Source organism: Perna viridis, chromosome 3, assembly GCF_037379345.1.
Source record: "Perna viridis isolate PV_CMFRI_1.1 ecotype Kerala chromosome 3, ASM3737934v1, whole genome shotgun sequence".
Lineage (NCBI taxonomy): Eukaryota > Metazoa > Mollusca > Bivalvia > Mytilida > Mytilidae > Perna > Perna viridis.
In genome coordinates this window covers 11,472,219-11,488,501 of record NC_142447.1, presented here as the reverse complement: position 1 = coordinate 11,488,501, position 16,283 = coordinate 11,472,219, and the positions used below count along the sequence as shown (strand labels likewise).

The 16,283-nt window shown below is 32.0% G+C and overlaps 1 protein-coding gene and 1 long non-coding RNA gene across 2 annotated transcripts in view; one reads left to right on the top strand and one right to left on the bottom strand.

Annotated features, from left to right (window-relative positions):
- The window catches only part of LOC148621001 (G protein-coupled receptor dmsr-1-like), a 52,534-nt gene extending 37,009 nt beyond the window's left edge, over positions 1-15,525 (bottom strand). Inside the window, exon 1 of the mRNA XM_088574979.1 lies at positions 15,366-15,525. The gene's annotated coding sequence lies outside the window, so the exon portion shown is untranslated. The remainder of the gene's footprint in view (positions 1-15,365) is intronic.
- On the top strand, positions 528-10,023 carry LOC148621002 (uncharacterized). The gene is made up of 3 exons (XR_015921056.1): positions 528-592; positions 6,839-6,988; positions 8,313-10,023. It is a non-coding gene; the product is annotated as an uncharacterized LOC148621002 (long non-coding RNA).
- Positions 15,526-16,283: the final 758 nt, after the last annotated feature.

Genomic DNA, 16,283 nt, shown 5'->3' with positions numbered 1-16,283 from the left:
ATGAAGGACCTACCTCTGGGCTAATCTGAGCTCAAAACAAAAACAAAATTCAACAGATGTTTCTAATCATTAAAATCAATGGACTACATTAAAAACAAAAACAGTTGTCAAGATACTTAATATGTCACCCAGCATTTTGTAACTAAATGTCTATTAGTAACAACTTTGTATATTTATCTTGTATACGATTGATTTACATGTTCAAGACTTTGTTAACTACCCCCGATTGCTTCAAAAGTTTGTTTTAGTATTCTGTTTCACTTTTTGGATATTAAATAACCTTTGAAATAATAGAAAGACTTCAAGATATTTCTGATATATTGCCTCCTTCAAAGGAGAACTGAACGCTTCTTTGACATAATGGACCCAAAAACCAGAACAAATGACAATGTATATTCTAATATTTCGTGACTTCTATAGATTTATTTTATATTTGTTACTGAAAGTAATTTTCATCTTACAAGTTCTTTTGTACAACGACACAATATCGATAACCAGTTCAGATGATTAAGCCACTTCCTTTGCGTCAATTAGAGACACGTGACTTCTTGTAGTCAAAGTCATGAATGAATCTTTTGTATTTTCTTGTGTGGTAAGTTTCTTTGAGTTGAAGTCAATCTTGTATATATGATTTATTTGACAGCTTCTTACTGAGCTAAAACAATGCTTTAAAAAAAAAATCATGTATTCACTGGGAAAAAATTTTAAAACTCTTAATCGACATGACTAGGAGACCATACTCTGTGAAATCGTATACATGCTTAATGTAACTCAGACCAAACTTTATGATTTTTTTTTACTTTTAACATGCTATGAATAACTTATGAAAAATTTAAATTATTAACAACGTATACATCATTACAAGTTCTTGTTGTAACATTGCTTGTTAATAGTATTTTAATCTTATTTATAATAAGTACATAAGCAGTTAAACATTTTGAGACATCCTTATAAATTAACTATGGTCCATGCTCCCAGTTTTTGATGGAGTGTGAGTTGCTCATTTACTTTTATTACTTTGTATGTATTATTTTAATTACTTTATGTTCTTTGTTGTGTTTGTCTGTTTTCCATGTATTGTCTCTGTCCGTGGATTGCATTCTTTTGATTTCCGCTAGAATCTTTGTTCCCTTGATTACTTTTTCAAAGTAATTAAATATTGGTGTGTAACCTCTACCGATATTAAAAACATTCAACTGGTAAAATAAATGAACATTTTACTTGTATTGGCTATAATCATCGTTAGATATTTTATTTGAGGCAGTAACAGTCAACTCGCGTGGTTATTTGGCCTGATGAAATCAGTAATTAGCTTAAGTAGCATTGGTATTGAATAACATAAAAAACACATCAGTCATACGTTGAATGACTGACAAGTTATCACAAATAGTCACTTTTATGACTTTAACATTTTTTTCGATAGTGTATCAATTTTTGTCCTACCCAAGAGTAGCTTGTAGTGATATTAAGAGCTTAGTGTACTGGAAATGCAATCAAGGTTTCCGCTCAGAAATTTGTACAATAGCAGGAATGGGATTGGGTTTACAAGAAAAACTCATTCTTATCAGTAATACGACTATTAGCTTATGTTAAGGGTAAACAAATCAGACATAGTTCAGGACTATTTATTTATTTGAGATTCGCACAGTCAATGTCATTATAATGTTTAAAAAGACCAGTTTTAACGAAGTTTTCACTGTCATACTTCATTGATCATTGGGAGCATGGACCAGGTGCACCGGTAGGTTAAGCGTTTGTTTTTCCCGCCTAGTTGCTAATGAAAAGTCAAGTGCGGGGTAGACGAAAGAGGAAAGGAAAACTATGACAAATCAGTTTTCATGGCACAGATGGATACACCGTAACGATACAATGAAGCAATAGGAAATTATAAGAAACGTATATTTTTAAAATTTAAGATGCGATTTTGTTGATATAAGTGATTACACTTTTAAGAGTAATCAAGGGAACCAAGGTTATAGCGGTAATCAAAAGAATGTAATCCAGGGACAAAGACCAGACATGGAAAACAGACATACACAACAAAGAACATAAAGTAACTAAAACCATACATACAAAGTAACAAAAGTATATGAGCAACTCGGACTCCACTAAAAACTGGGAGCATGGACCAGGTGCACCGGTAGGGTAAGCGTCCTCTGCTTTTCTAGAAACACCCGCCGAGTTGCTCATAAAAAGTCAAGTCCGGGGTAGACAAACGAGGAAAGGAAAACTATGACCCGTTGAATAAATCAGTTTTCATGGTGCTGATGGATACACCATAACGACCCACGAGTTCATGATGACGACCATAAAACTTCTGTAGTGATGACTTCAATCTTGTAGCAACATAACCCTGTTCCAGAAGCCTATTTGTTAGAGTTCTAGCGCGATACAAAAAGTCTGCGTAGTTTCGGCAAACTCTGGCATAACGTATGAGTTGTGATATGAACACTCCATACGCAGGAGCCGAAGGGATGTTGCCACAGATGAAAGGAAAGTTGACAATTCTGAATAAAAAGTCATCACGTTTGTCCTAAAGTTTGGTCAATAGTTTTCCTTTACCATTGATTTCTAAGTGTAGGTCAAGATATGAGGCTGACTTCACAGTGTCTGTAGTATCCTTTTTCTCAAGTTCTTTTGGGTAGATGCGATATATTCCCAATTATCTAAAAACAAAAATAGGCACATTATAGCCATGCCATAAATGATTGTTAAACAACAAAACGTTCCAATCAGGTCGGTCATGTTGGTACGTTATGAACCGAATAGTGTCTGTCCCCGAAAATAACCAAAAACAAAAAACAAAACTTGAACAAAAACAAAACCACAACAACAACAAAAAACAAAACAAAACAAAACAAAAAAAAAACAAAAAAAAAAAAACATGTACTGACATTTATCCCTTCGTGTAATAAAGTATATTTGAAATAAATAAATAAGGCTTTATCACTTCTCTATTTCAAGGTTTTGATCAAAAGTGTAGATAAGTTTCATTTGTTGTTTTTTTTCAGTGTACGTCTCAGTTAAACGACATATCATGTTTCATTTTATTATTGTCATTCACAATGGTGAATTGTCATTTAATGTTTAAACGATCAGACAATATAACTAGTAAGTGTCGATACATAGTAAATACTTAAAGATATTTGTATATGATATATTCTGGTCAAATTTTCTAATTAATTTTGTTCTACGTCTAAAATGACTGTGTTTTGATCAACATCCATCAAGCTATATAATCTCTACTTAAATCTATAGTCAAATTACAGTAATCAAAGATTACAGATTCTAAACAAGGTTTATAAATTCATTAGGATCAGTGCTGGTAAGGAAATCCTCTTAATAGAAAAATAAACTTCAAAAGACCCATTTGTATTATTGTATGTTTTTGGTTCTATGCTTACAGTTTTCTAATTAAAAAAAACCTTTTTACAGATGACGATCTTAGTCACTACTTATTATTCCTTTAGATGATTGTAATGATAGTTAATGTTTGATAAAAAGCGCGCTTGTTTACATTTACCTTTCTAAATCGATTTTTTTTTAAATCAAACAAGAGAAGAGAGATAACTCTACACTTCCATTCAAATTCAGAAATAATCAATTTTTATTTGTCATAACTTTTTCTTGTTGGTTCACTGACAGAATAATGTAGTACCACATAAGCTATTGGAACGAATAAATCATCCATCTCGGCACAAAGAAACCTAAACATATCAATACATCATCATATGACCACCAGTTTTACACCTACTTATCGTTCATTGAAAGCCATCCTCGTTTCGCGCAAAGCATTTTTCGTGAAATAAAAAAATGGTTGACGCGTAAAATCGTTTCACAATTAAGACCTCGATGTAGCAAGTACATTGTCTGCTATACATGACAAATATGTTGTCATACCAGCAGACAAAGCCCAAAACAATATTGTTTTTGTCTGCAAAACGTTTTACATCCAATGTTTATTAGCAGAGGTAGACGTAGAAAATAATAGCAGTGATAAGACCTATACTGCTACCACATTCTCCAAAGAAGAGATTGTGGAAAACCATAAATCTGTGCTATCCTCTTTTGGTCTCTCTACCAAGGACGGCGATTGTGATTTACCGTCTATGTACTGGATTCCGAAACTCCACAAGAATCCATACAAACAACGTTTCATAGCTGGATCTGCAAAATGTACCACCAAACCTCTTTCAAAACTTTTAACTTCTATACTCACAACTGTCAAAGAGGGTCTACAGTCCTACCACAATACTTGTTACTCCCGTAGTGGTATTAATTCAATGTGGATCCGGAAAAATTCGAAAGATCCTTTGGAGACAATCAGTTCAAGACAATTATCTGAATATAATAGCATTAAAACCTATGATTTTTGAACACTGTATACTTCTATTCCCCATACTCAGTTAAAATCCCGACTTAAAAACATTATACATCGTTGTTTTTCCAAAAAAAAATGGTACACCTAGATACAATTATGTAGTTCTTGGTAGAGATTCCTCATACTTTGTAAGAAATAATTCCAAATCATCTTCAAAATATATACAGGGGAAGATGTTTACAAAATGCTGGAATTTTTAATCGACAACATATTTGTCCAGTGTGGTGGACGTGTTTTTCAACAAGTGGTCGGCATTCCAATTGGAACAAATTGTGCTCCTTTACTTGCTGACCTTTTCCTTCACTCTTATGAGGCTGACTTTATAGCTGATCTGATCCGAAAGAAAGAATATCGTTTAGCTAGATCCTTTAATCTCAGTTTCCGCTATATAGATGACGTATTTTCTTTAAACAATCCTAATTTTGGGGATTTGATACATCGCATCTACCCCAAAGAACTTGAGATAAAGGATACTACAGACACTGTGAAGTCAGCCTCATATCTTGACCTACACTTAGAAATCGATGGTAAAGGAGAAAAATTGACGACAAACGTGATGACTTTTCATTCAAAATTGTCAACTTTCCTTTCATCTGTGGCAACATCTCTTCAGCACCTGCGTATGGAGTGTTCATATCACAACTCATACGTTATGCCAGAGCTTGCCGAAACTACGCAGACTTTTTGTATCGCGCTAGAACTCTAACAAATAGGCTTCTGGAACAGGGTTATGTTGCTACAAGATTGAAGTCATCACTACAGAAGTTTTATGGTCGTCATCATGAACTCGTGGATCCTTATGGTGAATCCATCTACACCATGAAAACTGATTTATTCAACGGGTCATAGTTTTTCTTTCCTCGTTTGTCTACCCCGGACTTGACTTTTTATGAGCAACTCGGCGGGTGTTTCTAGAAAAGCAGAGGACTCTTACCCTACCGGTGCACCTGGTCCATGCTCCCAGTTTTTAGTGGAGTCCGAGTTGCTCATTTGCTTTTGTTACTTTGTATGTATGATATTAGTTACTATGTGTTCTTTGTTGTATATGTCTGTTTTCCATGTCTGGTCTTTGTCCCCGGATTACATTCTTTTGATTACCACAATAATCTTGGATCCCTTGATTACCCTTACTACATTTTATGCATACAAGAATTATCTTTGTTTGTTTGCTAGTTCCGCTTGCATGCATGTAGAGTTATAAGAGTGCACTTCCAGTAGATAAGTGGTGGCTTTACTGTTTCGTCTTCATGTCAGGCTTGTAAAGGTATGAAAGTGTAAGACCACTGATTAAATGTGCTGTTATTTTGTCTACTGAAATACCCACCAAATCCATGATTTTGTATGTACAAACATTATTGTTTAAATGAACAAACCTAAAATGTCATGTTTTTGCATATATTATTGGATTTGTATCAAATTTTGGATGATACGGGAGTATAGGTTTTGTGGTCAAAATAAAATGTTTATAAAGAACATCCATGGTAGTAGTCTATATTCAAGGAAAATGCATGTTGATATGGTTTGAAACTTCAAAAGCGATCACACTATCTTTCATAACTGCAGGTACTACTTTCAATTCTGCATCTTTATGAACAGCCCATACATGAAACGCAGTTATATATTATCTGTATTGGAACTCAAATATCACAAATGTTACAAACGTTTTAACATGCCTCAAATCATAACATAGTTTCCTACACTTAAGATCGATGGTAAAAGAAAGCTATTGACCAAATTTTAGGACAAACATGATAAGACTTCATTCAGAATTGCCAACTTTCCATTCATCTGTGGCAACATCTCTTCAGCACATGCGTATGGAGTTTCATATCACAACTCATACTTTTTGCCAGAGCTTGTCGTAACTACGCATACTTTTTGTATCGCGCTAGACTTCTTACAATTAGGCTTCTGAAACCGGGTTATGTTGCTGCAAGATTGAAGTCATCACTACAGAAGTTTTATGGCCGTCATCATGAACTCATGGATCGTTACAGTGCACCATAAAAACTGATTTTTCTCCCTTGATTACTCTTCCACAAACCTTACACTTTGAAGTATTACTCGGACACATTATTCTCAGAGCCAACCTGTCGTCATTGTATCCCCTTAAAGAATATTTTTAAAGTCTTTCGTGTGACTTGGTCGGGAATCAAATCAATGACCTCCTTCACTTGAGGTGAACACCTTACGCTGAGACCTTCGAGGCCATAAGCAGATGCTTTGATAAAGTAACTCCATAAATTTGTTTATCTATAATGACATTTCTTAAACAAGATTGATATATTGTTTTCAATTCTCACTGACATTTTTCGACATGTTTAAACATAATCAATTGTTATATGACTGTTGACGCCGAATAGAGTCTTATAAGGCGCTCTTATACTTTCTTTTTATCGACATTTTGCAATGTTTAAGTTGAACATTCCATTAGCGACAAACACTTTATTATTTCAGGGCGGATATCCAACAGACTTGGAACTTCCGAACAATACAGAGTGACATCATAGTAGCATGTCCCAAGTCAAATCTTACTTATCTTCGACATATAAAAGACATCAAAATGATAGTGCGTCACATTTTGAGGCAGTTTGAGTACTTTACTGGGTAATGCATCATGTCATTTTATGATATTTTTTCCTGTAATACATTTCCTGTTCTCTGTCAAGATTACATAAAATGAAGAGATGTATAAAAATTGGACTACAAATACTTTGAAAGCCCCCATTTGTGTGTTTTTTTTATTAATAGAATCGCGATTATATGAGCAATAAAGGTCATTGTCTTGAATCGAAGCTAACCTACCTGAACATTGCGTCATAGCTGTATTTTCGAATTATTAAATAAAAAAACTTTGTTTACCTATTTGTCACTTTTGACCTAATATGCACCGGTACGTATTAAGGTGTAGTCAATCTTACTAATCACTAACATAATCAGAAACTGAATAGAAGACAGAGACAAATTAAGTCAAATGAGAATACGGGACAAAATCGGGGTAGTTAACCTGCTTTTACGGCATATTAAGGTTTCTCTCTTTTTAGAAATATGATAAAGTTATCCATATCCTACCTAGGTCAGATGATTGATCTCAAGATGCTACTGTTGTGAATTGTTTCTGTACAATAATAAAATATTAATATTCAATGAGAAGAAAAAAAAAACAACAACAAGAAATAAACAAATAAACAAAACAAACAAACAAACAAACAAACAAACAAACAAACAACAACAACAATAACAATAACAACAACAAAAGACAATAAAAATAAAAACAAATATCAACAAAAAAGACAATGAAAATGAAAAGAAAAAACATAGTAAACAAAAACGAAGAATTAATGTACCTTCATAATACACAATGTTACCAACGTTATCTAATTAGTGATGGAGCCGAGTCATTAAAGAAAGAACTATTTTCTCAAACCTGACATTTCCCTTGATATTAATACAAGAAAAAAATCCGTAATACTAATAATGGTGGATTATCAGTTTCGAGTCCTGGTATATTCCTTGGGTAGGAAATCACATTACTTGTGATGTAAAAAATATAAATTTGGTGTGAATTTTGTGCCGAAATGACAAAATAATATCCTTGAACCCCATTTATTGATACTAATATTGAGATAAAGATGGTTAACGTGCACATGTATCATAACAGATACATCCCCTCTTAAAAGTAATCCTATTGTTTTTAAAGATGTTGTGATGTAAAACAAAATTATCGAATAATGGCTTTGTACAATATTTATAAGATAAAAATTGATATAATTTTGGAATAAAAAATTACGACATGGTCATGTTTATATTATTATATGAATAATGTAGATCCTCCTTAACATCTAAATGATAATAATAAAAAAATAATATAATTTTCCCACATTTAATGTAGAATCATTTCTGTTCATTTTCTAAAAATATACTTTTTCAGATAACAAATAAGACTAGTTCTTGAACTTCTGTGCTGACTTTGATGAGGACCGGGCTTGGCATATTAAAACATGCATGTCAACTGTACAATATTCTATACTAGAAAAGACAAAATACCGATAATATGGATTGGTTGCAAGCACAACATATCTTTTTGATTCCCTGTAGATTCCCTGTAGATGCCAAATAGTTGTAGGTACATGCATGAGCAGTAGTGAACATAGAACTTTCTTTATTCATATTTTACAAAAAAGTATCCTTTAAAATATCTGCAAAAATACCAAAGCGTCAGCAGCTGGGTCAATCAAATACGTCACAATAAATCATTGCCTAAGCGTAAACACATGAAACAGAGTCAATCTACATACAAAATGGAGCAAACCGAATGACATATATTAATTATTATTAGAATATACATGTGTATACGTGTATTTTGAACTGCATATAGTTTTGCCAATTCACCTAAAATTCTGGCGTTTTAATATCGTTTGTCTATGGAATTGAGAAGAAAGAAAAAGTAAGTTAGATTTTTAGACGATCAAGAAACGTTTTTTTTTTAAAGATTTTTTGAATAATTATTGAGGACACTTATCATTATTTTACATTCCCTCCGCGACATATCACTTGCACGTGCATGATGACGCAGAGCTCTCTTCTCAGATGTGCTCGCTATAAGCATATACATTTTTTAAATATATATATATATAAAATTCATAAAATTGATACAGACGCTACACTGTATATATATTTCGTTCTCAAATTAAGTTTTAGTCAGCAGAATAGGATGTGAAAAACTCAAGCCGTCGTTAAAGTTTCTCCCCAGGATATAGGACATGTGATGTATACAATAAGACTATTAAATTTCAAATTCCAATTTTTAAAACAAATGGTACAGCGTGTGCCAACCATAACTTATTGTTATTTTAGTACCATTTTTTTCTTTTTTTGTCATATATATTATACAAGCGTGGATGAACCTTGGTGTATTTGCTTATCAGATTACCGTTGTAATGGGAATATTGTTATTGTTACCATTGATAATTCAGTTCTAGAATGAAAAAAAAACAAAAAAAACCCGCTGATTTTGTACACCTATTGAGATCCCCCCTCCTTCCTTAAAGTAAAACTAAACAAGGTAAAAGTTAACAATCAAGATAACATATAACGTTAGATTTGTAACCTTTGAAGTCTGTGCCATTATACCATTTTTTCTGCCTTGTAACAACTAACATACACCCTTAACAACGTAATTGATTTGATGGGCCAATCAGTGTTGTAACAATTAGCGCATGATATACAACGGCTTTGTCGAAATTTTTCCAATGTAAATTTAATGCGGCGTGTTCAAAATTAGCAATCTGAAAGGTAGAAATATCATTTTTTGTACATGCAATAAATTGTGTAATGAGTTATTAATTTTAGTTTAGTTGAAATAAACAAATTGCATCTGGTGTAGAAAAATAATATAAATAGAAAGGGAATGAAAACATTCAAAACAACTTTTTTATATGTAATTTAAACAATAAGATAAGGTACATGCATTAAGTAGCTGTCTTTGTAAGAATAATGCAAATCCTGTAAAATGTGATACACCCCAAAAGGCTACATATTATTATTTTTGTTAATAATTTGCTTTATAGGTCTTCATGATGAAATTATCTTTCCACTTTGTCTGCCCTTAGGAGTTAATTTCATAAAAAATCCATTAGTTTCTATTGTATCTTAGTGTCAATTACAGAGTTATCTCCCTGAATTTTAATTTATACAATGCATTCTACTTATTTTTTTTATCTCTTATGAACAAGGGTTATATGAAAGCGATAATCAAATGAATGTAATCCGGGGACAAAGATCAGACATGGTAACCACACATACACAACAAAGAACATAAAGTAACTAAAATCATACATACAAAGTAACAAAAGTAAATGAGCAACTCGGACTCCACTAAAACCTGGAAGCATGGACCTGGTGCACTGGTGGGGTAAGCGTCCTCTCCTTTTCTAGAAACACCCGACGAGTTGCTCATAAAAAGTCAAGTCCGGAGTAGACAAACGAGCAAAGGAAAACTATGACCCGTTGAATAAATCAGTTTTCATGGTGCAGATGGATACACCATAAGGATGACGACTATAAAACTTCATATGAGTTGTGATATGAACACTCCATACGCAGGTGCTGAAGGGATGTTTCCATTGCTGTGACTATTGCTGTTGTAAAATGCAACATCCACAACATCCAAAACAGTAAGTTGTGGTATTCTACAGTCCCTATAAATTACTGAAGAACAAATTACATTTACTGACTGAACTATGCATTTATTCAACGAGATTCATTCTTGTCTTGATTAATTGCTAAAGGATGATTTAGAAAAAAAATACATTGCATTAAATCAATGCTGTATATTACCATAGCCTTGGCCAACGCAACGGAATGGAATCATATAGTACTTTATTTTGCAGACACTGATGATAGCTATTCACTCGTAAGATATATATGTTACCATTATAACGTCTCCATTGACAACATTGATGGCCGTGTAAATAAACTTTTATTTGAAACTTAAGGAAAACTTGTAACTAGTAAAAAATAACATCAACGTCAATAGAACAAATTTATACTTTGGATATGATTATGCTCAATGAATTGGTTCTACATAACGTGCTTATCTTAGTCCCAGGGTGTTCGAATTCGGAATTGAATGCTATTATTTTGTTATTTGTCACCAGCAAAGCTCAAAGCATTAATGTTGCTTCGGTGAAAACAAAGAAATTCAATTTTATGTACAACTTAAGACCCTAACGGTCCGTTATTTTTCTTTGATGACTCAATAAAATGAATCATTTAAAACGTTATGTTTTTTGTACTCTGAAACAATATAAAGTTTTTGATTCAGAGTCAGATATGTTTTTTTTTAATATTTTAAGTAATGTTATTCTTTATTTTATACTTAATTTTTGTTTGCAAACTCAAAAAACATTTTGGCATATGTTGCAACCGTTAAAGAGGCAACCACCAATACAAAAACTTCAAACTTATGCTTAAATGATCAAAACTAAACATAAAATGCATGCAAATTATTCTCTAAATGATTATCTAAATTTGTTACAATAGAAATATAAAAAAAGAACACATCAAAATTGAAAGGAAATCTATCGATCAAGTATAAGTATGTACATGAAGTTTAATATGTTACAGAGATATAAATGTTGATTATGACAATGAAATACTTAAGCAAAGACGTTAAAGAAAAGTTTAACGTTTGAAATTATTGCATACCTATATGAAGTTTCTGTCATAATATCAAATTGCAGTAATAAGAAGTTGCAGAGAAAACTGCTTTGAAAATTTTGTATTCAAACCATCGCTACAACAAAAAGAGACTGACATGACCTGCCACAGTCGTTTTTTGACTGATGCAAACATAAAATGTCTCAATCAACGCAGGATATGACAATGAGAAATACTTTATGTCTTCCGTGTCTACTGTCAAAAAAAATGTCGCCAAACAGGTGGTTGATGTTGATTCTATGTAAAATAATATCACACAATATGGCATTCACTCGAGAAGTTGGTATAATTTCAGTAAGATTTTGGGAGTTTACGATTGGAATATTGTGAAAACCACAATCATAACTTTGTTATATAGTTTATATGTCAAACGTCCCTTATAATTGTTATAGAGGGTAAGGTATAAGTGTGAAGCAGACGAAAGTGTATCTGTTGGTTTTTTTTATTCAAGTTTATTTAAGTAAATCAAAATTAAGTATTCCTTGAGGTTTAGTATATTTAAACATAGTTCGTCGCCTATATAACGGAAACTGGAAATTTTCGCACAGCTTGTTCCCATATGTTTTCTTCTGGTTTGTTGGAACATCTGTTCTCGAAACTCACGAAAAAGAATGACAATAAAAATGTTACACATTTATACAACATCAGACTCATAGTACTTCGAGCCATGAGAAGTTTGGAATTTAACATAATATACCTCAACCTTTTGATGGAAAAACATTTTAGTCATCAATTTAATTTTTAAAGAAAAAATTTTTCATCAAAATCACGAAGAAATTATTTTCGCTTGTTGGGTAAAACTAAAAATAAAAGAACGTCATCTCATATATCGACAAAAAATACATGTAATATTAAAGCGTCAGTAGTAGGAGGATTTAGATACGACAAAATCCATAAAAAGAAAAAAACATGCCAAAACGTGAACGCATGGAACAAAGAGAGACAAACACAATGTAGCGACATAAATAAAAAATAATTACACCTCAAAACCGTAGATAAGGGAAACAAGACGTCACACAAAAAAACTAAAGCGGCAGCAATATGAACTCCTACGAAATAATAATAATAATAATAAAAACTGGGAGTGATGCTTCGGAAAAATAAGCATGTCCTGTTCTGCCAGCGGTATCCGCCATATTGCATGTGCGTATTATCCGGTAATTATTTTACAAAATAATGCTATTATGCGACACGTGTCAAACACTATTGACATTAGGCCGTAGTCTTTCATTTTTCAACAGCGTATCAGGTTTTAAATGTAGTAGATAACTTGTAAACTGTTAACTCATCAGACGAAAACTTCCTAAATAGGTAGCCACCGGGAGTATCTACCATGTGCAATACAGGGTAACACTGTGGATTTCATTTAAAACCATGATTTATCAAAACCCCTTTAATCACCTTGGTGTCGGTATTTATTAGATCTCTCTGGTTGATGAGTCATGAAATTAAGCTCATTCAAAGTCATTAATTGTGTAATATCATCTGATGATATTAACATTTGATATTATCTGGTGATATTAACTGGTGATATTAACTGATGATATTATATTATCTGGTGATATTAACTGGTGATATTATATTATCTGGCGATATTAACTGGTGATATTAACTGATGATATTAGCTGGTGCTATTAACTGGGGATATTTACTGGCGATAATAAGTAATGATCTTTCGATCTATTTATTTTTTGGCGTTACCGTTGAAAGATGTAAATTAAAATAGTTAATAAATACTTAATCATAAAAGAGTTTGATATGTGAATAAGTTTTTTCTCAATTTCACTACAATCAGAAGTGTAGTTGGTCAAGTTGACATCATTACTATGCTTATTAGATTTCCTCATCAAGTGTTCAAATCAAGCAGACATTTAACGTTTGTAGATTAAATTATCGTATATTCATTTGTTTATTGGAGGGAGGAAATTCGGGAATTTGTATTACTGTACTTTTGATATATCATCTTTTGCTATAAAGTGAATTTTACTGAATTGTTGGGATTGTTGAAAAAGGAAGAACATGTTACTGTCTACAGACTAGAAATCTTACATGGTTAGTCTGGTTATTATTATAGTTACCACAGTTTATTGTATGATACATTCTCTAAAGTCGAAATTGGTGTGTTTACAAAGTATACACCAAGGAACCAAGCACGAGCTATCTAAGGTTAAACTAAACAGAAAGCCTCTGCAGATAATGTAATATGTGTTAATGACAAGTAAATCCATATATAAAGAGTACATAATTGACATCCTTAACTGATATCCAGGAAAATGCCAGATTCTTACCTAATTAGTTCATTAAAATAAACAAGGTTATTTAATTTAATGTAAAGGTGTCTAGTTAAGACTTATAACAAATACCAGATTTTTTTCTTTCCAGTGTGACAAGAAGTTAACTTGTAATTCCGAGTAAGGTATTTACTAGTTTCGTACACTGTATTTTTAAGAAAAACAAAATGCTTACATTTTAAAATATTGGTAAATAATGTCCCCCCTAAAGATACAAAAATAGTTAATGTAAAATTGTCAAGGGCATAAAAAATATCAATAATTTCAACTTCGTCCTGGTATAAGTTACACCTGCCACATATAATCAGTTATATTGATATATTATGTCATGCATAGATGTTCTAGTAATAAAGATTGGCAATGTTGTGCCTATACATTAAAATCAATATTAATCAATAAAGTCCATAGTTGACCGTAAATAGGTAAATAAATTATAACCATTTGAATTAAGTTAAACAGATTGTTTTAGACAGTACTATATGATCTGTATAATTCTTATATAAAACTGCTTATATTCCAGAAAATCAAGTTTTTATATAAATAATATTAATAATCAACTTAGATGATCAGTCTCATCGTCACAATATAAGATATATTGTTGTACCATACATCTCAATGATACATTACTCATAACTTTTAATGAATACATTGATCGGTTTTGGTGGATAAAATATTCATATTTTTTTTATCCAACCTTCATAGGAACGTTTCTTTGATATCTTGTTCAATGAATCATGACTTTCATCTCGTAATATTTTCATATACATTATAATTTTAATGATTTTTTAAATATCAATATTATTACATATTATTAATATTGTACGCACATTGATTTGAAAGGAAGACAAACAGCATATTGAAACATGTGAGTGGTTACATACGTCAATCCTTAACTGCATGTCAATTCCAATATACTTTTTATACCATTATTATATGTATGTTTCTTTTCTAGTTATGGTTGACAACTTTCATATACAATTAACATTTTATATGCAGCGGGTGCTTAAAATCAAAGTATTCATACAAAAAAATATTATATAATATCAAGGGAATTTTTTTCCCCTTTGCGGAATAGAAAAGTGCTAAAATGTCCGATTGACTTATATGTAGCCTCGAGTACCAATGTTTTATATGAAAAGATACAGCCGGGTAACATATTGCGTTTATTCAGTTACGAGTACCGGTAGACTCTTGGAATCTTGAGATGAACAGTTTTAATACAAGGTAACAAAAGCGGAAGTAACTATTACGAAGCCTTTCAACAACGCCTCCAAATTGATAGAGATTTTTTTCAATAGAACTTTAAGGATACAATTTTATATGTAAAGTTGGTGTGTGGCTGTATCTATACATTGTTGCTGACATTTAAAAAAATGACAGAGGAAGGTAAAATTTCAGCTATATCATGAAATGACTACAAATTCATCATTTACGCTAATTACTGAATAAGCTTAAATAGATATACTGCTTACCATGTTGACTCTTTCTCTACTTATAACAATCCTTCTCTTATGTTGAAATAATAGATAAAGAGTACTCTTCCACACTATAATAAATTTGGCCTTCCTTTGAAATGTCTGTTATTTTGTCGAAATATCTTTTGTGCATAAGTCTCCAAAAGCCTTATTATGAAAATACATTTAGTAACAGCTCCTCTCAGAAACGGTTTTAGACAGATACTAAATAAATTACTCTGAATGATTTAACTATGCATTTATACAAGAGAATCTTTCTTGTCTGATTAATTGCTGAAATATGGGAAAACCTTTCTCCATTTGATCGATGATTACATTCGAGCAAACGTTGGGAAATGGAATTAAGTCATATATTACGGAAAATGATGACGGGACTCTTGCCCATGTCAGATAAAAAAAAACCATTCCTGTGATTTGTACTTTTTGCATAAAATATTCTTGCGTTAACTTACTGAATTTAAAAATTCATAGAAATAAGAATTTCAATGAAATCTCTTACAAGATCAAAACCCAAACTGACAAAACGAACCAAATGCTATGAAGATGTCATATACTTCTGTTTTAAAGATTTGTTACAAACATCATACAGCTCTTGAATGTAATAAACTTCCCATATAGACCATATACGTCCCATTCCCCATTGTCACCATCCAAATACCCACAGATAATTCCCTACAGAAAAAAAATCATTCCAAGTAGAATCCCAATTACATTTTTTCTAAATTATGTATAATGTTAAACCAATGATTAGTTTTGAACAAATTCTAACATTCTCACCATTCAAAATCCCCCTTCCCCACCCCACCCCTCCCCCATATCCTGACAATGGAAAGTTTTTTTCTATACTTCTATACAAGTACTGCAATTACAAATACAACATGTATCTACTGTTTACTCTTATGCAATATTTTTAAA